The 21603-nt window shown below is 41.5% G+C and overlaps 1 long non-coding RNA gene across 1 annotated transcript in view; it reads left to right on the top strand.

Annotated features, from left to right (window-relative positions):
- Positions 1–21603, top strand: part of LOC142142770 (uncharacterized) — a 508920-nt gene that overhangs the window by 444227 nt on the left and 43090 nt on the right. The window contains exon 2 of the long non-coding RNA XR_012689323.1: positions 6599–6957. This is a non-coding gene — a long non-coding RNA (uncharacterized LOC142142770). The remainder of the gene's footprint in view (positions 1–6598; positions 6958–21603) is intronic.

Below are 21603 nucleotides of genomic sequence, written 5' to 3'. Positions count from 1 at the left end.
TTTGTGAGGGCCTTTGACAGAGGACTCAGGGAATAGTACTGTATACAGCGTAGCTTTTTTTGGGGGGGGGGGGGTGGGGGGGTCTGAGGCAGCTTGTTTGGTTAGGGTCTAAGGCACACAATATAAATAATTGAGTGCCAAAATTATCCAATGTGAAGATGTTGGTAGGATTTTGAAAAAGGTGAATCAAAATTGTGTTGCCGCTCGCTGAAGGATGTAACGCTAACCAACAGAGTCAGATTACTGAGGAATCTAGTGTTGTTTTACAGCCAATGGTCCACTCCTACGTTAACTGTGCTCAGGGGGAGGACTGGTTTATTTCAGGTGGGAATCAGGGGGGATGGAGAAGGGTCAAACTTGTCGAATTTGTTATACTGATCCCAGATGAAGATTGAGAGAAAAAACACTAATTGGCCTCTGGTTATGGAAGGCGGATATGGGGTGATATGGGGTGAAGATTAATGGTTGTTTCTATACCAGCCCAGATTTTGGTGTGGTGAGAACATGCCACTGTGACAGCTGTGCTGCCAAAATTAATTTTTTGAAACTGGGTATTTCCAGACAGCTGCCCTGTGTAGGTCTCATAATGGTGTTGATGTTCAGTCTACACTTTTTTACATGTGTAAATTGGAACATGGTATGTTGAATACTGCTTGTTTTAAGGGGATTTGAACAGGGAATGTTTGAAACAAATAACATAATATCGGGAGGACATTCAGTCTGGCTGACCCTGGAAGTGCTATACCAGGAGTCTAAATCTGCTTTTAATATCAAAGGTGACGGTGAGTCAGTGTTGTATAACTGGTTATAAGTTATTATGATGTATATCCCTAAATAATAAATATTGAATTTCCTGAAAGATGTTGATTTGAAATTAACATTGAGTTCTAAATGTTTCTTAATGGTATTAGGGAAGTGCAGGTCTAAAAGGTTGGTTTTGTCCATGTTACTTTCTTTAAAGAGTTTGAGCAGAGTAGTTTGCAGTTGGGTTACAGATAGAAGGATATCATCTGCATAAAGAGTAATGTTATGTTCTTGAAAACCTGAGCTGATAGCAGAAATATTAGAATTTAGGTGAAAACTGTCCGTCTGAAGTGTAAAGGAAATAGTCCTTCTGTGCTCCAGACCTGAACTGACTTTTTGAAGCTCTCTAGAGAAAGTCTGTAGATGCCAGTCAGAGAGATTGGAGTAAGACTCCAGTAGTTCAAGGTGTAGCTCATATCTTAGAGATCCTGTTCATACTATTGATCCGTCATAGTTTAAATCCACCTCCAAAACAGGTTTACACACACACACACACACACACACTTGTGTCAGCCTATATATGATCAACTCCAGGTTTTTCCGTGACTCCCTTCTCCAGCATCCAATCACAAGCATTTTCCCATCCTGGCTACTTGCCATTGGTTGCTGATGAAGGGGAGTACCTATTTGGGCAAAGGATGTATCAAGAAAGTCATCTTTTTATTTTCTATTTGCAATAGGATGGATCAAGAAAGAAAAAATAATTTGTTTCTGTTCAAATAAAGTGGTGAGCAAGGGTTTTTGGGAATCTTTTATACAATCAATGTTTATAAATTGTGTTTTTTTGTTTTTTTCCATTACTATTTTGGTATTGTTATCACTCCAGGAGGTAAATGTATCAATGTGCGAGTTTCTGGCGGGTTTCAAATGTGGACATGTTGCCTATAGTAACGTATCAGATTCTAGTTATTTATTTAGTACATTCTACAAAATAATAGCTAGAAACTGATTGGTTTTTATAGGCAACATCTCCACTTTTCAAGCCGGCCTGAAACTCACAGCTTGATGCATTTACCCCCACGGGTCCCATTCTTATTAACTACCCCAGTCCCCATAACTGGCAGCTGGTAAGAGCCCCAGACATGGCTCAGTTAGTAGCTGCTGGGAAAGCAGACATACTGTTTTTTGCAGAGGGTTTATTTTTATTTTTTTTGAGCATAGCTTGTACTGGAAAATCAGGACTGTGCTGAGGTCTTGTTGCTTTTTCTTTTCGTTTTCAAATTTGAGAACAATTTGCAGTAAATTGCGCCAAACATAATTTATGGGGCTTCATGCAGCTCTTCTCACTACTATTGGTCTCCTTTTACTTTTTATAGTATGATATATATATATATATATGTGAGAGATAGAGAGTGCATTGGACAGGAATCACAGTACTTTTTGTGTTCATTCTTCTGAATGTGTCCAGGTTGTGTCAATTTTTAAAATGGGAGAGCACAGAACAACCTGTACTCGCTGACTACTGCTTCTCACCATTGCTTTACATTATTTCCTATTCCGCTGTTGAGATCTGTGGTTTTGTTACTGCCTTACCAGTTATTGCATCCTGAATTTCACCTACATTCTCTCCAAGGTCTTACCTTCGGAACCCTGACACAATGTATGCCATGTTTGACCTGCGACCTCACGCAAGCAGTTACATATCAAAATTGCAGTCTAAGCCTCATACTCGTATGTGAACTAAAGTCTAGTTTAACAATTATTCTGTTTCCTATTACTGGTTTTGCATACTACCATTTTTGTCATGTTTATGTAATATCAACAGTGGGGTTCTGTGGGGGTCTGGGCTCCTTGTTTTTCTACTACTTAGAAACACCCCTGATATGCGGGGTGGAAGGGTGGGTTATCTGAGCAGAAGGCTGCTGTCCTCCACAGGACACTCCGGCAGCTCCTACTTTGCTGGGGTGCCTTGCGAAGGAAGGTTCAAAGGGCTGCATCCAGGGCCGGTGCTAGGGTCCTCGGCGCCCTAGGCACAATGTAAAAATCCCCCCCAGCACAATGTAAAACACTCCCCTAACCCCCCCCAGTCTTTCCTTACCATGGCTCCGTAAAGCTGGTCCTCTTTGCCGGGTCCCGTCCCTCACTGACACTGTCGGGCCGTGATGATGATGTCACGCCCGACAGTCAGTGAGTGGAGGGGAGGAGACAGAGCGCCCCATCAGCTGTTGGAGGGGAGGGCGCGGTGGTGATCCATAGCCCCGTGGATCGATCTCAAGCTGTGCGGCGGACGTTTAAGGTATGCTCAGCGGTCGCCGCACAGTTTTAAACTACAATAGTAATTGCTTTTTAATTCTGAGGCGCCCTGCAGAGCCCGGCGCCCTAGGCAACTGCCTAACCTTGCCTAATGGGAGCACCGGGCCTGGCTGCATCACCTTACACATCACTCATGCTGTTGCTCCTCCATGTGGATGGTCACTGTAGAACGATGATGACTTCATCAACAGAGTCTCCAGTGTCCCTCACAAAGTTCTTCCAACATGGGAAAGCAGTGAAAGGAGCTGTGGTGAGAAGACTAGTGTTCTTCTCCATCAGACACTGCAGCAAATAGGAATATGTTAGGGTGAGGGAAGATATAATAGTGTGGTGGCAGTATTGGTGGGGGAAGGGAGTCCATGATATATGTGCAGCCCAGGGTCCCATATCTCCTTAATACACCACTGCCTGTGATAGTCTTTTTCAATATACCTGCCACTATAAAATCATCTTAAATAATTGTGCAATTTATTTTAAACAGACGAAATGTAATGTTGTCATGAAGTCCTACCATGAGTGGGTAAAAAAATGTTTTAATCCAGTGTAAGAACAACATGTACACTAGTAGGTAGAACGTTGGACACAATCTATTACAATCAGTTTTCCTTAGTCTTACTGCGCTAGATGACTAAAAGCTGATGGGCCGTATCTGCCGATTTAGAGCGTATAGTACAAAAAATTACTCTGACAGATACTGCCATGAAACAGACATATATGACTGTGAAGACAACTTATGGAAATGCACAAATGAGTGTAAGAAGCACTTACTATACCGTGCGACTTCGGGAGAGAAAAGGGGCATGTGAGGAGCGAACACCCGTAAGAAATACTGAAAGTGGGCGTTTACCTGCACATATGTGAGAATCATACTCTAACGCACGCAGAAATTCCCTTATCTACAGCCGCAAAGCCTACACCTAAGTCCACGCTAACAGCACTGGATATAAAATACAGCCTGACACACGTGTCATCTGATTCCAATCTGTACCATCCTCTGGCATACACCTGCATACACTTCTCTCATTATAAAAGTTCCAGTGATGGACTAATACAATGTGGATGCAGGCCTGGCCAACCTGTGGCTCTCCAGGTGTTGTGAAACTACAAGCCCCATCATGCTTTGCAAGTAGATAGCCAGCTAACAGTTGGCAAAGCATGCTGGAACTTGTAGTTTCACAACACCTGGGGGTAAATGTATGAAAGTCCGGATTTTTCAACTTGCCGGAAATCGGCGAGTTTACAGCTAAAATTTAAAGCGTCGCTGGCTTGTAAAGGCGAGTTTGCCTTTACAAGCCAGTGCCGCTTTAAATTTTAGCTGTAAACTCGCCGATTTCTGGCGAGTTGAAAAAAATGGACTTTCATACATTTACCCCCTGGAGAGCTACAGGTTGGCCAGGCCTGTTATAGTGTGTTTATATATTATATATAGTACAGTATGTTTTTTGTTTTTTGTTTTTTTGTGTTTTGCTGTGTTTTTGAGATTTATCTGAATCTATTTGAGGCTTTTTAAGAGGTATGTACTATATGTCTCATGCACGGCATACTAGTATGAATGGGGTTTCTTTCATTTTCTGTTGTATGATTTATTTATTTTTACTAAATATTTTTTTTACATTTTCTTCAAACAGATCTATTGTTATTATTTTGTGACATTTATTTACATCTCTGAGAGCTATAAGAGCATACTTACCAACTTGACAATGTTGGTTTCCGGGAGAGGTGGGTGTGATGGGGGCGGGGCTCCAAAATGCGCGTCACCCGGAATCGCGGCGTTTGGGAGCGAATTCTGCCCACTTCACTAGGAAGTGGGCACTTCTTAGTGAAGTGGGCAGATCCGGGATATTGCCACACTCTCCTGGGAGTCCGTGAGACTCTCGCAAAATGCGGGAGTCTCCTGGACATTCTGGGAGAGTTGGCAAGTATGTATAAGAGGTATGTTGTCTCATGCACTGCATACTAATGTGAATGCTTTTTTTATTTGTGGATATTTTTAAAGTTGCTGCTGTTTTTTTTAGCTAAATATTTTTTTTTAACACTTTTCCTCAAACAGATCTATAATAAGCCTGATAAGGCCACTTGTAGGTGTTAGTATGTTTTAACTCTTTAATGCACTCGCAAACTACTAAGGTTGCAAGGCATGAGGTGCTTTATTTATTTGCACCCTTTATCCATGTTTCTCACATATAGACATTCTGTGGTGTAGAGGAAATCCTTTACGAGTGGGAGGTGACCCTTCCAGAGGAGAGTGACAACAACTAGCAACTGGTCCAACGTCACCGACCCAGGGAGCGCATGTTCAGGCCACATGTCAGCCTCTTTGGGATGTCAGATGCTGAGGCTATATGTGACCCGTACACATGACTCCTTCGGTTTCAGGCAATCAGGGAAGTGGGGCAAATTAGAACAGGCAAGGGGGTGCAAGGCTACATGGTGACACTTGGCTGTTAGGTAATTTTTTTCAAAGTTATTCATTATGTATCATTAATCTTTTGTGGGCAATGAGAGCTTCATACATGCTGTAGTCAGAAAGAAATGGTAGTTTGCCCTCCTTTGCTAATTCTGAACGCTCTGTAATATTGGGTATGTTACAATGCAAGTGGTGCTTTCTTCTTTATTGTCTACTTTGAAAATGGCAGGAATAATGACAGCTTTTCATATTGCCAAACTAACAAACCTATATGATTTTGGACATGATCCAGCGCAACTAGAAATATGTACACACTTTTTTAAGTTGATTACCTCTGCAATGCCACATGGTTAAGCTAAGGTGCAAATGACCAATTTTAAGATGCTTTGTTTGCGGTAAATAATTAGGCACCTTGGGCCTGATTAGTTAAAGAAAGTAAGGTCCAAAAAACAGAAAAGTTATTCCAGGAGAAAACCCATTAAAATAGATGCAAGGGCAACATTTTTTACCAGTATTTTGCACATAAGTGAAAATTTGCCTGTTTTTTTCCAGTCGCACACTATATTTTAGCTTTATTTTTACTAATAAATTTACAGTTGATCTCAGCCATGTCCTATCCCAACTATAAATCTGCAATCACATTTTACATGTACCTCCCCTTTAATGGAACATGGTTTTGCCAAGGAGCAAAGTTAATACCTTTTCACTTTTCTTTCTATCAGGCGCGGGCTGGGAGAGGGATGGCCGGGGGGCACACAGGCGGCCGCATCATATGACAGGGGATGCGACCGCATCCCCAGTCATGTGATGCGGCCGCCTGTGCGCTGACACGGCCGCATCTGATGTCATCAGATGCGGTCGCGGGGGGAAAACTATGTTTTTTATATCCGGGGGGGCGGCCGGCCGGCCTACCCCCCGGCCCTAATAGCCGTCTGACCCAGCGGCCCGGGGGAGCGTTGCCCCCCTGCCCCCCGGGCCAGCCCGCCCCTGCTTTCTATAATGAATCAGGCCCTTAGAGGAAAATTTGTGTTTTTTTGACTATAACAGTCCCACCATATCATGTAAGTATATTTGGTATATTTTGTAAATCATGACTAATTTATTTCTCTTTGTCTTTCTTGTCACCCTTTACAGGAGATAACACAATCACATTCCGTCCTTGGCTCCTCACCCTAACCCACACATAGAGCATGAAGTTGCGTACAACTCGGCACATATGGACACCAGATTGATTGTGGAGAGGGAGTTTGGCCTTTTAAAGGCCTGACTTAGGTGCATCAAACAGTCTGTTGGTGCACGGATGTATACCCCGAGGAAAGCATGCAACGTCATTGGTCTGTGTGTGGTCTTCCACAACATTGCCATTAGGAGTGGGGCTCCAGGGGTGGAGGCTGAGGTTGCTGGTGAGGAGGAGGTAGATGCCAACCCCAGGACTACTGAAACGGTGGCGGCAGCCCACTTCAGGCAGTATGTGCTATCCACCTACTTTTAATGTAAGTACTTGTTACAATCTGGTATAAATGTCACTTTTAAAGTCTATTAGATATAAAACAGAGACTTGGTTTTGTGGATAATCAAATAAGTGTATTAATGATAATAACAAACAAATCAAAACTAGAATAATTTTCTTTTCCATTTGTCCTGCGGCTTTGTGGTTTGCTTTAGCACCTGTCTTCTTATTACCCATGATGTGGAAGGCTGTGTAGAAGAAGCAGAGGTCATTTGGTCAGCAGAGAATGACAGAGGGTGTGCCAAAGTGGTTCTAGGGTGCGCTGAAGTGGCTGTAGGGTGTGACAGTGTCTGGAGGTGGGGCACAGGGGGCTGGAGGGAAAGATATGGCTGGTGGGTAGCCATAGGGGACTGATGAGTAGACAGAAGGGGCTGGTGGGGATGCAGAGGGGTCTGGGGGAAGAGAAATGGCTGGTGGGGATGAAGAGGGGGCTGGGGGCGGGATGTGGCTGGGTGGAACGCAGAGGGGGCTGGGGGCGAGATAATTTGAGGACAGAATGATGAATTTGGGTTGGAAAGGTTAGTGGGGCAGCAGGTGAAAAGTGGGGACTATAAACAGGGGAAAATGGTGCATGATGGGACAGAGGGTCTGATGTGGGTAAATTAGGTCGATGGCTAGAAGTGAATATTGGCTAATGAGGAAGGATTTATTGGTTGTGAGGGAAGTGTCCAACTGGTGATCTATATGAGTGAGGGTAGTGCTAATCTCCTGGGTAATGCATGTAAGTTGTCTAAAGCAACGTCAATTGTTTGCACCCCATTTACCTGTGTACTAAGTTTGAAATATTACCTCCTATTTTGAGAGCAAAAAGTAAACGTCACTGTATCAGCATGTATGATGGATGCATTATTAAATATGCATCTTTTGGATCCTGATAAATGATTTTTAAAGTAAATATTCCTTTCTGTTAAACACTTTGGACTGAAGGTACACTAGGATGACTGTTGCAGGAGAAGTGGCAAAGGTTTGTTATGTATATTAAAAATGTACCAATAAGCCCAGATAAAGTTGGGGGATGGGGGCTATTTTGTTCAAGCAAAAACATGCAATGCTCTGAAAAAATTTATGAATGGTTACAATGTACCTATGGGAGATAGAGGTTCTATTAGAGGTGGGTTGCATCCTGTGACCCACCCCTTGCATCATCTGCCCATCGATGCAGGCCAATGCCGCGGTCTCCAGGGGAGTTAATTCCAGGTGCGATTGGGAACCACCTCCAGTTGATTGTGCATGTCTGTTCTGGTCCCTCTGCTTAAAATCAGGTCCCAGTTGAACGTCCACCATCCTTGTGTTGTCGGTTATCCAAAACGGAAAAAAAGTATAAAAAAATACCAAAAAGGAATAAAAAAACGGAGAAAAAAATGACATCATCCCCTATTACTGCTATGAACGAGGTAATCATTTCCTTTCCACACACATTTCAGGCTTAAAGCCATTATCATTATAAGGGATCCAGTCAAAATATTGCCATATATTATTACATTTTTACAGACAAAGTCCAAAACAAAAAGCAAAAAAGGTGGGTCCCCCAAAACAGTTGAAACAACTGTAGTGCTGCCAGCCTAGACAAGAAGTAGCAAAAAATGGTGGGCCAAGCAGCGTGGGTTGACCCCAATTTATTTCACTATTACAAGCACAAGCTTACCTCCCGCAGCATAGGGTCCCCCTGCCATAGTGGCAACCAAAAGCACTCAGTACTGGGCTGCATTCCCTTGGGAGATGTGGCACTCTTCCTCCTCCCAAGGGGTCCCCACCCCTGTGCTGAAAGCACTATAGTCCTTTCCACACTCCTGAGTGGTGTGTGTGGAGTAATAAGAATAAGAATGCATGAAAGTATTTTGTCCCTGGTGCACTACAGGTTCCAGGATGGCCAGGCTGCCATTATTACTAAATAAATATGAAGGGTCGTCCTGATGGCCATAGCTGCAATCTGAGTCAGTACTTTCTAACCCGGCTAGCTGGTGGGTATGGGCAACGGGCAACCTATAGCAGAGACTCCCCCCATTTAACACAATCACATTGTGAGCAGACTAGTGCATTGGTGGGTGTGGTGCAATGCAAATGAAATATTGGGCGCCAGACCATCTCCGTTCAAACAGAAGCAACTTTTTTTCTTCAGCGCAAAAGAACATAATGGTTGCAGGTTAAGGTTGTATGACCACTTGAATTCCTCCAGCTCACACTTGAAGTAATAAATAACTCTGGTAATTCACACACCCAATGGGGTAGGGGCCAGTATTCCACAGCATCCATCAGAGCTAATAAAATATACTTGCAAATGGTAGACATGGTCCAGATTTTCTTGCACCTTGCTAGTGCACATCGCCCCTCACCTCTTTTCCAACTTCCAGCCGCAATTCTGCTATACAGTGACACCCCCTCAATGTTTGGGGTACTTTCCAAGGGGACTTCCACTGCTAATGTACAGGGTACTTCCCCAATATCCGGGGACCTCCCATCATCTCTCTCTCGGCAGCTGGGAACAACTTTCAAGTGAACACTTTAAGATTATTTTATAGTTTTTACACATCCCAGTTGTCAGGGATTTCTGCATCACCTTATCATAGTCAAACACGGATTCCCAGTACTCCCCTGACTGCAGGGTCCAACCGTACTGTTACACATGGCACTCTGCCTCCTGCTTAGGGGCACATGAATCAGTCTCGGAGGGCATCTGGCCATGAACTCTCTCCCTGGGTGCTGACACTCCTTGGGATTATCGTCATCATCAGCAACATTTATTTATATAACGCCAGCAGATACCGTAGTGCTTTACAATTGGAAACAAACAGTAATAAAACTATACTGGGTAATACATACATACATAGAGATAATGAAGGCATTGCTCACAAGCCTACAATCTATGGGGCAATGGTTTGATGCACAAAGGTAAGTGCTACATCATATTGAATATTTGTCCAGTTCGAATGCAAAGCTTACAGAGTATTTAGTGGGCTCTATGCTCAGTCACACAACTATGTTGGTCAGAGGGTTGTTGTTTTGTGTTAGCTGTGTAGAGGGTGGTAATAGGGTAATCTAGGGAGATTAAGAGGATGGTAGAGGAATATTATAAACTTGTCTGAAGAGGTGGGTTTTCAGAAAACACTTGAAGGTTTGAAGACTAGAGGAAAGTCTTGTGGTGCGAGGGAATGAATATCATAAAGTGGGTGCAGCCTGAAAAGGTCCTGTAACCGAGAATGGGAGGAAGTGATGAGAGTGGAAGAGAGACGCAGATCTTGTGCAGAACGGAGGTGTCAAGCTGGGAGATATTTTGAGACAAGTGAGGAGATGTATGTTTTTGAAATTTTATTGATGGCCTTGTATGTTGGTATAAAAATTTTATATTGGATTCGTTGAATAACAGGCAACCAATGTAGAGACTGACAGAGTGACTCAGCAGATGTAAAACGGTTTTCAAGGAAAATCAATGTAGCCGCTGCATGCAAAATAGATTGTAGGGGCTCAAGTCTGACTTTGGGAAGACCAGTAAGGAGGGAATTACAATAGTCGATGCGGGAGATGATGAGTGCATGAATTAAAGTTTTGAAAATGTTAAATTCATTTTCAGTAAAGTTACTGAAAATGTTTTTTAGATGTATGCAGCATGATGTAAATATAGATTATATCAAGGGGCTCTCTCCTCTCCCTGTTGACATACAAATGTTTTTAATTGGCAGCTGCCACTCACTCACCCCTATCCAGGGTCTCTGGCTGCTAGCCATCCATGCCTCTCTCTCCCAGGCACTCTTCTCCGGCAGCTTTTCAGCCAAAGCTTCTACCATCATCAAAACCTTTGTAGTAGGGGACTCTCCACCACTTGTCCACTGTCATACCAGTGCTGCACCTTTTAATGCTCTCTCACGCTCTGCACGGGCACCACTTCTGGGGTACCCCTAAAGGTGGGGATCCCCCTCTGAAGTCCTACAGTCCTCTGTATTAGGCTCTCTTGGATAATGTGGGCCGTTGACTTCCCAGTGTCACCAGCCCTCTGTAACTACCCCGCTCTAGAACTTATTAAAGTAATTTTATCGTTTTCAAATAAGCATTGCCCAATCAATTGTATGTGTTTCCAAAGCACAAAGAGATTTATTTTAGCAGATGTAAACAGTTAACAATTCAATACATTATTATATTATGATACAGTACAGTACAGCCAATACCAAAAGATAAATACATACCGATGCTATTGCATGCGCTCGCTGCGCACCCACGGGACCCGGTGGACAGTATATCTGTTAGAATACTGTGTCAGAGTTGACTGAGAGCCATGGGGAGTGCTGCGATGATTATATACAGTACAGTGTTACACAGAGAACAATAGAGATGACGTAGATTGTTTCTATAGGTCCAGACGTTGGGTGGGTCCAGGGTAAACAGGTCATAGGCTGATTCAATCTAAGGAATCCAAAGGTGGGGGTCATCTCTCCAGGGGGTCTGCTCCTTTCATAGCCAGCATCATACAAAGGATTATTCCCTAATATCAATAACTAAAGTATGCAATGTGCGATCTCTTCGCCGACTGCACCGGACAGCTGCTGATGAATAGGGGATCAATTTGATATCATGATACCTTTCCTATAACCTAAACCTTTAATAACACTAAAATGTACATATAATCATATTATATAAACTAATAATAAACCAAATACTATCTGCTCATAAATTACAGTGTAACGGTACCAATATGAATACGAATTATATAGATAACTAAATGTTGTAATGCGAGTGTGTGCGTGCGTATTTTACCGTGTGATCGCACCACGCCACGTGTTACGTGGCGTACGGATCGCAATTACACGGCAAAACAATATTAAACCAATATACTTTCGTTCATCCAATTATACGACTTCGACAGTCCACCCTTTGATATTACAATAAACTATCACCTTAAAGATGTTATATGCAGGATCTCAGTACCACGTTTCATTGTTATGTAATTCAAATCCCCCTTGGTGTATGACCATGCTGTTTGTAGATCTAAACAAGTTATCATAAGAGAGAGTCTTAATCCTCTAAACGACTTCTTTTTTTACTATAGACCGTACATTTCTGGAGCTTGGAGATAACCTTTTGTATGCCCTTCAAGGGTGCAATAAAACACGTAATACATTATTTGGAAAGGTATAGAGTACAACAGAACATGTATCAGTTATACAGAATACTCTACTATAATTCTTCAAGTTTAACAGGTTTATCTGTCCAACGCATGTCTTTAAGCTCAGAATACATTTAAACACTTCATGTTCATTAATAGCATCATCCTATGTCTTTCAATAATGTCATATACAATCTCCTTCAGCTTGCGTTAATATACACACTTCTAATAATGTCATCAGTTCTTTTCATCAACACTTGTGGGCGGGCTATTGTCCGTTCGTTCTTCCCAGTCTCCCAATACTCTGGTTTAGTATTGGGAGCCTCCAGACTAAGGGACCTAGGTGTTGTACTTTTCCCCTAGTGGCCTCCCACCCATAGTTCGGGTACCTCAAGAATATTTAGTGGGAAGAGAACTAGTCCTACTTGATATAATCACTGAGGTATGTGAGAGCACGCCCAGCACTTTGTTTGGTCTAAAACCTTACCTTCCTAAAAATTATAATCATTCTCAAGGATGCCTGCTCAAGTCCGAATATTACTGGACTGGCATCGCTGGGTGTACCTCTTTTTAACCATGGGGTCACCGTACTTACAGACGTAATGCTACTCAGACAATAGCCCCTCGCACTTTCTCTAAGCTCCAAGGTTTCCAAATTTTCCTTTACCCCTGAATTGAATAGAGTAATTGGCTGGACCGATTATGCTACTAACTTCTCCTCCATCCCCAATACCTCCTTATCATTACCTGAACCAGTCTCTGTCACCTGCTAATAATCAAAAGAATTAACCGTCCTGAGAAGAGAATGAAATGAGAGAACACAAAACCGGAAAAACTACAACTTCATGCTGGACAACTGTCTTAGCCTTTGGCTCAGGTGCTGCTAACTGCATTCGAGGCCTTCCATAACAGACTCATGAGTGCCCTTGGACCCTTCTCTGAGTGTTGGCCCCTCTGCAGTGGGTGGGCACCAGTGTGTCTCTGCTACCCTTGAAGCCGTGATGCTGGTAGCCTACCCTTGAAGCCGTGATGCTGGTAGCCTACACCTGGTACCTGTCTGTCAAATAACCTGAGCCTAAGAAATTTCTGCTCCACAACTTACTCTCCCGATCCAACATCCTGACAGTTAGTGTGACCTTTCAGGAAACAGTGCTTTGGACGTTCTTGGTTGCTGTCTCACTATTTTCCTTCTCTCAAGGTCTAACCTAGCCTCCCAGTTACAATCTCATTTCACGAGGGGTCAAGAACATTTCAAAAACTGACAGGTTAGGAGTCTGCCCAGGAGTGATCTTTTGGTAGTGGGAAAGGACTAGTGGCCGAAGCTATCAGTCACTTCAATCAAGTTCCAACTCTTATTCTATTCAATTCGTTCTACTGAGTACCGTTACTTTATGTTCACACTGGTTTATGGCTAATTGAAAGTATGTGATTTGTTACCACTACTCATACATTATACATCTGTTATTAAATAACATGAATACCCCTATCATCTATTATAACTCTAGGACTATCACATTGAATAACAAAAGCTTTGAGTATGACACAGTAATACATTAGACACATTTCAATACACCTTTACCCAGACATATTTCATTAGTACACCACTGTATACTTGAGGATCCTGCATGGTGGTAATTGGATGACGTGGATTTGTTTTACCTGGAGGAAAACCCATCAGCAGGAGCGATATGGGATGGCTCTATTGGCCTACCTTGTCCATCTTTCCAGAGTCCACCAGACTCCTCACCACATCTCTTCACCTTCCAGACAGTTTATTCCTCAGATAACACAAATCCTTATATATTAACCAATATGTGTATGTGTGCATGTTTGTGTGTGTGTGTTCACATTTTAATGCTTAAACAATACAACGAAAAACAAAACAAAACATAGATTTGTTAGCTGTCACATAAAACCCTGCTGTCTATTTGACAGCTGTGTTCACCCTGGTGTGACAGCTATGTGTTATCACTGTGACCATTAGATAGAAGTCTAACTTACAGAATATGAGGGTGTTTGCAGCATGAGCACCATAACCTGTTAAAGTTGACACTGATAAGAAATATGGGAAACATCTGTTCTTAACTGGGTTAGCAGGAAGAGATGGGAGTGAAATCATTCACTGATAGTTCCAAGAAATGTTGAATGTATTATTCCTAATATACAGAATACATTGCTGGGTTTTTCTGGCCGCTACATTTGCACACAAATAAAATCCCCCGAACTCAATAACAGCAAAACAATTTTTAGTGTCCTCAAGAGGGGATTAAAATCTCATAATTCAGGTTCCAGATCTGCTTAGACTTATATTTTACAACTGCTATGTTTATTTAGCAGTAAAATTTTGCATTATTAAAACAAATTAAAGTTTATTATTGTGGACAGTGTCAGGACACGTTTACCTTTTGCCAGTTGATTATACTAATTGTTTTGCACACTTGAATTTTGAGCTGAAATTTTAACTCCATTTTACGGTTGGAAACTTTGAATCTCTCAGGGGCTGTTAATTAATGTCATATTGCTGCTACAGTTCAATTCTATAGAGCAATATGATCTTTAGCAATCTCTGTTTAACATTCATCAGCGCAAATTTGTCACTTGGCTGCTGAACGATTCTGCCCCGACAATACTGTCCCAGAGCAATAAAGGCCGGTCTCCGCAGACACGATTCAAGCCTCAATACTTGTGAAATAGGCTTCCCCAGGCAAAGACAAAAGCAAAGGCATGGGGAAGTTATCTCCTGTGAAAATTGGCGAATCATACCATCTGCAGGAGTCACTGCTGATGATAGCAGTGTTATAATTGCACTAACCCTTTGTTGCAAACACTAGTTTTTAAGAGGTATATTTATGTTGCGAGTTTCTAGTTACCATTTATTTTAGTACATTCTACAAAATGACAGCTAGAATCTGATTGGTTGCTATAGGCAACATCTTCACTTTTTCAAACCCGTAGTTTAGTAAATTTGTCCCCTAGAGTGGTTTTCTAATGGTACATAACCAGGAGCAGTTACTTTTACTGCTGAGATAATAAATTTACTAGACAGAAGCTGATCTACACATCATGTCATAACTGCTATAAAAGTATATTTTTGTTCACTAAATGAGAGTACTGATATATATTTAATGTGTAGATTTCAAGTGAATGAAAGTGAATAATAATAGCAGGAAGCTGTTTATTAAAATCTGGCTATAAGATTTATATAATTTCTCATTGGCTTAATGCAGTGACAGAAAACTACATATCAACGCAATCTACCAATAAAATATTGCCAGGGCAGCTAAAGCAACACTCGGCTGCCTCGGCAATACTGGTACGGAATAGTAAGGGTTAACTTGATCCTTCATCAAGCCAGTGCCAGGCTTGATGTGTATGTGTGACCCTAACTGCTTCATGCATTTAAAGTATAAAAAATATTCCTCAATGAAAGAATATAGTATTTTTTCATAAAAAATTTTCTGCTATCACCACTAGATGGCGATTATAGAAGAAGCCTTGAAGAAGGTGTGTTTTGCATGGGGAAGCATTTGTTGAGAAAATTGGTGAGATAGGGCTTTTCACCCTACAATAAACTGATCCCTGTTTGTTGCTACTGTGGATAGCAAAGGATCAAGTTCTTTGGGTGCTTAAGAACCCCCCACCCCATATTTGTACTGCCACAAACCTTTCTATGCCTTGCACTTTCCACTCGTATGGCGGGAAGAGTGTAATGAGAGCACCTTCATCTATTTCTACAAGTTGGCTCCTGTTGTCTATCCTGAGTTTTATCTCACGTTGCCAGGAAATTATACATTGCAATGCATTTTTTAAAAAAGAAAATACTCATACATGCCAATAATTTAGATCTCCCCTCTCCTATGAATTGCATCATCAAGCCCTACCCACCAACTACACTATGAAAGTAGACAGGTGCACTGCTTTCCCATTAGAATTCTCCTTCCGAATTACACTCTCTTCCAGGAGAGTAGGCAACTATGTTTTAACTCCACATTTTTATAAAACTATCATTATCATAATAATCACCATTTATTTATATAGCACCATCAATTTGCCAGCGCTGTACAGAGTCTATTTGTCATTCACATCAGTCCAAGCCCCATTGGAGCCCAGAGCCTAAATTCCCTAACACACACTCAGCAGCCAATTGGCCATCCAGTATGTTTTTGGAGTGTGGGAGGAAACTCATATAAACACAAGGAGAACATACAAATTCCACACAGATAAGGCCATTGTCAGGTATTGAACTCATGACCCCAGTCTACTGTAAGGCAAAAGTGCTGCCCATTAAGCCACAATGCTGTCCAATACCATTTAAATGGAATAGCTGGAGAACTTGCAACTTGCCTCTATAAGGACCAGACAGGCTTCCCATCTCTCTGGTGTTAACCCGGGCAGTTTTCAGGTGCTTTGGTTGGTTTAAAAGAACATGCCCATGTTTCATGAGTCACTATACTTTTAACAGCATGGTCCCTTATCCAGTCTCTGCATAGGTTCCTCAATCTGGAAGTTCACACAGAGTAAGTCAGGTTCAGCCGATCAGAAGTAAATAGGGACCATGTACTCTGGCAGTGCAGAGGGAGAGGAAGCATTCCCCTGAACAACTAAATGAAAGTGAGACTGTATATAGTATATTTAACCCATTGTTCTGTTTTTTATTAGAAACGAGCACTGAATTTACTGTGGTCACAATGTTAAGTACCCATTAAAAGTCAGCCAACAGGTCATGACCGCAGCAAGGAACCTGGCACAGGCCCTGACAGCTGCCCTGTAGGCAAGGGAGATCTTGTTGGGTAGAAGGACAAGGAGGTTTTCCCTGCAGGGTTAGTTCTTTTTTGGAAACCCATAATAGGCATTTTAAGGAAGGAAGGTGAAGTGAGTGAGGGGAGCAGCGGGTCATAATTGCATTTAAAGATAGAAGGTGCTTTCATCTCCTCCTCTTTCCAGTGAAAAGCAGATAAATCCTGCCCAGCACCTCCAATCAGGAGTCAGAAGGTTTAGGATGTGGACATTGTATGACAATGTGGAGAAATAAAAGAATGAAACAAAGATAGAACTTCTGAGCATGTACAAGGACCAATGCAAGCAGCGTATATAAATATATAAATATAATATCAGAGTGGGGGACTTCTTCTGAGCATGTGTAGGACCACTGGATGCACGGTGAAATCCCAAACAGTGAAACACCAGTCCCCTTGCATACTCCGTGTGGTGGCCTCTAGATGGTTGACAGGCATGGCTAGACCCTTCACAAAATCTTTCTACGGGGCATGGCGATACCGCGTACTGCCCCAGATACTGGGTAATATAATTAAACAACCTCTGAAAAAGTTTACTAATTTTATGTACCATTCTAAAAAAAATGTATAATCTAACACTATTCAACAGAAGGTGGGAGGAATAAAAGTTGATACCATATGTTCAGTCTGCTTTGCTGAGCTTCAATAACATGAATGATTGCAGAGATTAGTTATCTGTGCTTTGTGTTTGAGATTAAACAACAAAACCTTTTATTGACTTTATCTCAGCGTACAGTGTAATGTGAAACTTAAAAGGTGAAAAAATGTGAAGATCATCAGTATGATACACCCACTGTTCTGTTCCCTTAATTTAGACTAAGCTGACTGGCACGTACAAGTGAGAAGATGCAGGAAATGATAGACAGGAAGAGAGCAATGGAAGGAATAACTGTACAACCATGTCACAGGTTTATTTCTAGCACAGGCATCCTTTCTAGGAAAGCAAAGTTACACGAAGAGAAAAAAAATATTTGTTACAGTAAATTGTATTTAATGTTTAAGTTTGTGAATTAAGAGAGGGAGACAAGTTAAGAAAAGCTACTTCTCCCCTCTCTGAGTATTGCTGCCAGTACACCTGTCCCTCTCATATCAAGGCAGGGCACTCTAAATACACATCAGTTTACCATCATGTACTTTTGGCAGCACAGCAGATGTCCTGTATTTGCAGTCAGTGTTATATTGTGTAACAGTCACTCCTTTCTTAATTGTTTTTTTTTTTTTTTTCCTTTTTGGATAAAGTAGCAAACCCACATGTGACACTTATATTGTACAGTTGCTTTCCCAGCAGAGTTTGACTTTCCTGTGTTGATACTGCAAGGGGTTTGCGTGAAATACCAGGAGAGGATTCCCACTTCTGTGGTGAAAACTAGGGAACGGAACTAAATTGCCCCACCTTAGTGATGTCAATGTCCCTATGTAATGGAAAGTATTTCTGTAAAAAAAAAAAAGAAAAAGGAGGTCAGGGCCTTCACGTGCAGGTGCAGCAAAGTAAGGGCATGAGATGAAAGATAACCATGCTCCTTTGAGAAGTGCTCTATTTTGGGTTACACATACAGTATCTTTAGATATGACTTTTAGGAGGCTCATCTTTGTATGTCCATAAGCTGCATTCAAGTTTATTAATTGATGATGATGACTGCACTACCTATGTTATGGATGTGTTCTCTTGTTTAGGTTACACATATATTAAGCTATGTGCAACTGAAAATACAGATGTAAAAACACAAGTGTGCAGGCGTTTCTTTACTCATAATAAAAAATGCACATTTTTATATACAACTTTAATTAAGGCCCATGGCAGGTTGCAATTAACATAAACTAGAGTAGTTACTACTACTTACTACTGACAACAGAAATGCATTAATGAAGTGTCAAAAAAAGATAAGAAGGATTGGAGAGAGAAAATAAAGCATAATAATAGTATAGCACTACTACTAGAAATAAAGTGTAAAGTAATATTAAATGTACATCACATCAAACTTAGATTCTTCTGGTTGCCTAAACTGAAAGCATATAAAACTTGACCTTGCACTGCAAAGCTATTCAGTGCAAGCACAATATGATTTATGCCTGATACAATCCAAGGCCCATTAGATGGCATGTCATTGTATATCGGTCATTTAGTTTTTCAGAACTTAAGGTCTAAAGCATATGTCTGCCTTGCGTCATTCCACTGTGAGCAACTATAGCTGTTCTCTGCCTATCACTATCACCCTTGTAGTTTTTCTAATGACACACAATTTCTTCCAGAAAATTGTTGAAATTAAAATATACTTTGGTATCCACATGTGTATTTCTTTTTTCAGCAGTGGAATAAAACACAGAAGAACAAGAAAAAAACATTAAGTTGTATCTTATTGCACATAGAAATTCTTAAATGGGATGAACACAATTATTGGCACGTTTTAGAAGGAGAAGTTCAAGCAGGTGATTCTTCTTCACTTTGGAACTTTTCTCACCTGTGGTGAGTAGCAGGTGCCTGCAATATAAATATCACTCATTAGATGAGCTTGAATAGAGAAAATGACTAATCCACTTGTTTTGTGTGACTGCGGGTACTGAAATGGGTACTTCTTTTTCTCTACAAACAGAGAAAAGAAAGCAGGCCAGATAAATGTTTGAGGTAAAAAAGTATATTGCAGCCAACCTAGACAATCTCAATGGAACAAATCATTATCCAGGACCCTAATGTTCCTGTTTCCACTATATGTAATGTTATTAAGACGTTTGAGGCCCATGACAATATACCAACCAACAAAACAATCACCTGGCGCTAAGAAAATTTTTAAAATTAAAAAACACTCAATGGAATCAGATAACGCAGCTGTGTAAGGATCCAGAGTAGTGAATCTCCCTCAATATTAATATCTGAGTGATGAATTAAATATTTATCCAGGGCAATATGGAATACAATACAACGTTTTAATATACAGTAAAAATCGCTTTCTTCAATATCAAAAAGGTATATATAACTCCAGAAATAAGCAATGGAGAGATTTTATACACTAATTAGAGACCATTAATCGTTCTAGCAGGTGTAAACACCAATGGAACTAATATAGGATATACAGATCATCAATCATAATAACAATTGACCACTAGTGAAAACCGTAATAAACAGTAATGAATGTAAAATACATCTCCACAATATAAATTGGCATAAACAGATCTTTAGCTGGTTCACATATACGGAGAAAAGCGTTAGAATAATACTAATTCCGCTAGTGTAGACATTTGGGACTAGTATGTTTACTCCTCCATAAGACAAATATCGTTCCGGATAGAATACACTTGGTAACTGTAGAAAAAGCAAATGTAATGAACGAAGCTCATGGGGTCTTGCTAGAGATTTAGTCAAGTGTGTAATATGGCAGGAGAAACCACCCGCAGTTCCTCCGATATTCCTCCTCCGGAGAGCTGACACTTTGTGTCTAGTAAAATACACACTTAGCCATCCAGACAAAAATAACTACCGAAATCCCGGAGATTTGCCAGGAATTGAGATGGATCTGGGAGAAAATAGCAAAATATGCACTCACAGTCTCTCCGGTATCGCTCCACACAGACCACAATCTCACGCTGGCTCTCCAATTCTCGTTCGGCTGTAATAAGCTCCTATTGATGTTGCAGGTGCGCACCTCTATAAATTCCGTGTAACAGATAGCCGGCTGAAAGGTTCCTGTTGTAAAAAGTCTATTCCGTTAAGGAAGACAGTAAATAAGTGTAAAATCAGATGGAATGTAGGCAACGTGTTTCGTCCACCACCTGTGGACTTTCTCAAGCCCATGACAATATAGCCAATCTTCCTGGTAAGGGAAAACTAGATAAAAGTTTGCAGCACAGAATTGTTCCAATGGTGGAGAAAGCACTTTGATCAACTGTCCAGCAGAATCAAGCTGACCTTCTGTCACAAGTTACAACAGTTTATTCTTCCCAACTCAATGAAAGGGGGTTATATGTTGGGAAGGCCAGGGGGGCACATTGCTAAGAGAGAGATATAAGAAAGCCCAACTGAGGTTTGCCAAACACATCTAAATTGCTTCTAAGAGAATGTCCCGTGGGCAGATGAGACCAAATTAGAGCTTTTTGGTTATGGATATCATCCCAATGTTTACAGGAAGTAAAATGAAAATAAGACCTTTACTACAGTCAAACGTGGAAGAAATTCAAGGATTCTGTGTTGTTGCTGTGCTGCATTTGGCACTGGGTATCTTGAACATGTGCATGAAATCTGGAGATTACCAAGCCACTTTGGAGTGCAATGTTGAACCCAGTGTCAGAAAGCCTGATCTCTATTGAAGGTCATAGTTCTTCCAGCAGAACAGTCACCTCAAGCACGATTCGAAAAGCACTCAGGATTGGTTAAAGATAAGACACTGGACTGTACTGAAGTGGCCAGCAATGAGTCCAGAACTAAATCCTATAGAACAAACATGGAGAGATGTGAAAGTGGCAGGTGGGAGAAGGCACCCTTCAAATCTGGGAGAAGCATTTTGCACATGAAGAGTGGACCAAACTGCCAGTAGAGATGTGGAGGAAAGTTCTCCATGGCTATAGGAATGTCAGGCGCCGCCTCCGCACAGTCCCTATGTGTGAGAGGCGGCCGCCTGATTGTGCCGGTCCTTGCGTCCCGCTTCTTAGCAACGGGACGCTACCCTCCACCCGCGTCCCGTTGCTAAGCAATGGGATGTCTGTACTTCCGCCCGACGGTCAGCGTCGCTGACCGCCGTCACTTTAC

This window comes from Mixophyes fleayi, chromosome 3 (assembly GCF_038048845.1).
Source record: "Mixophyes fleayi isolate aMixFle1 chromosome 3, aMixFle1.hap1, whole genome shotgun sequence".
NCBI classification, from domain to species: domain Eukaryota; kingdom Metazoa; phylum Chordata; class Amphibia; order Anura; family Limnodynastidae; genus Mixophyes; species Mixophyes fleayi.
This window is presented reverse-complemented; position numbering and strand designations above follow the sequence as displayed.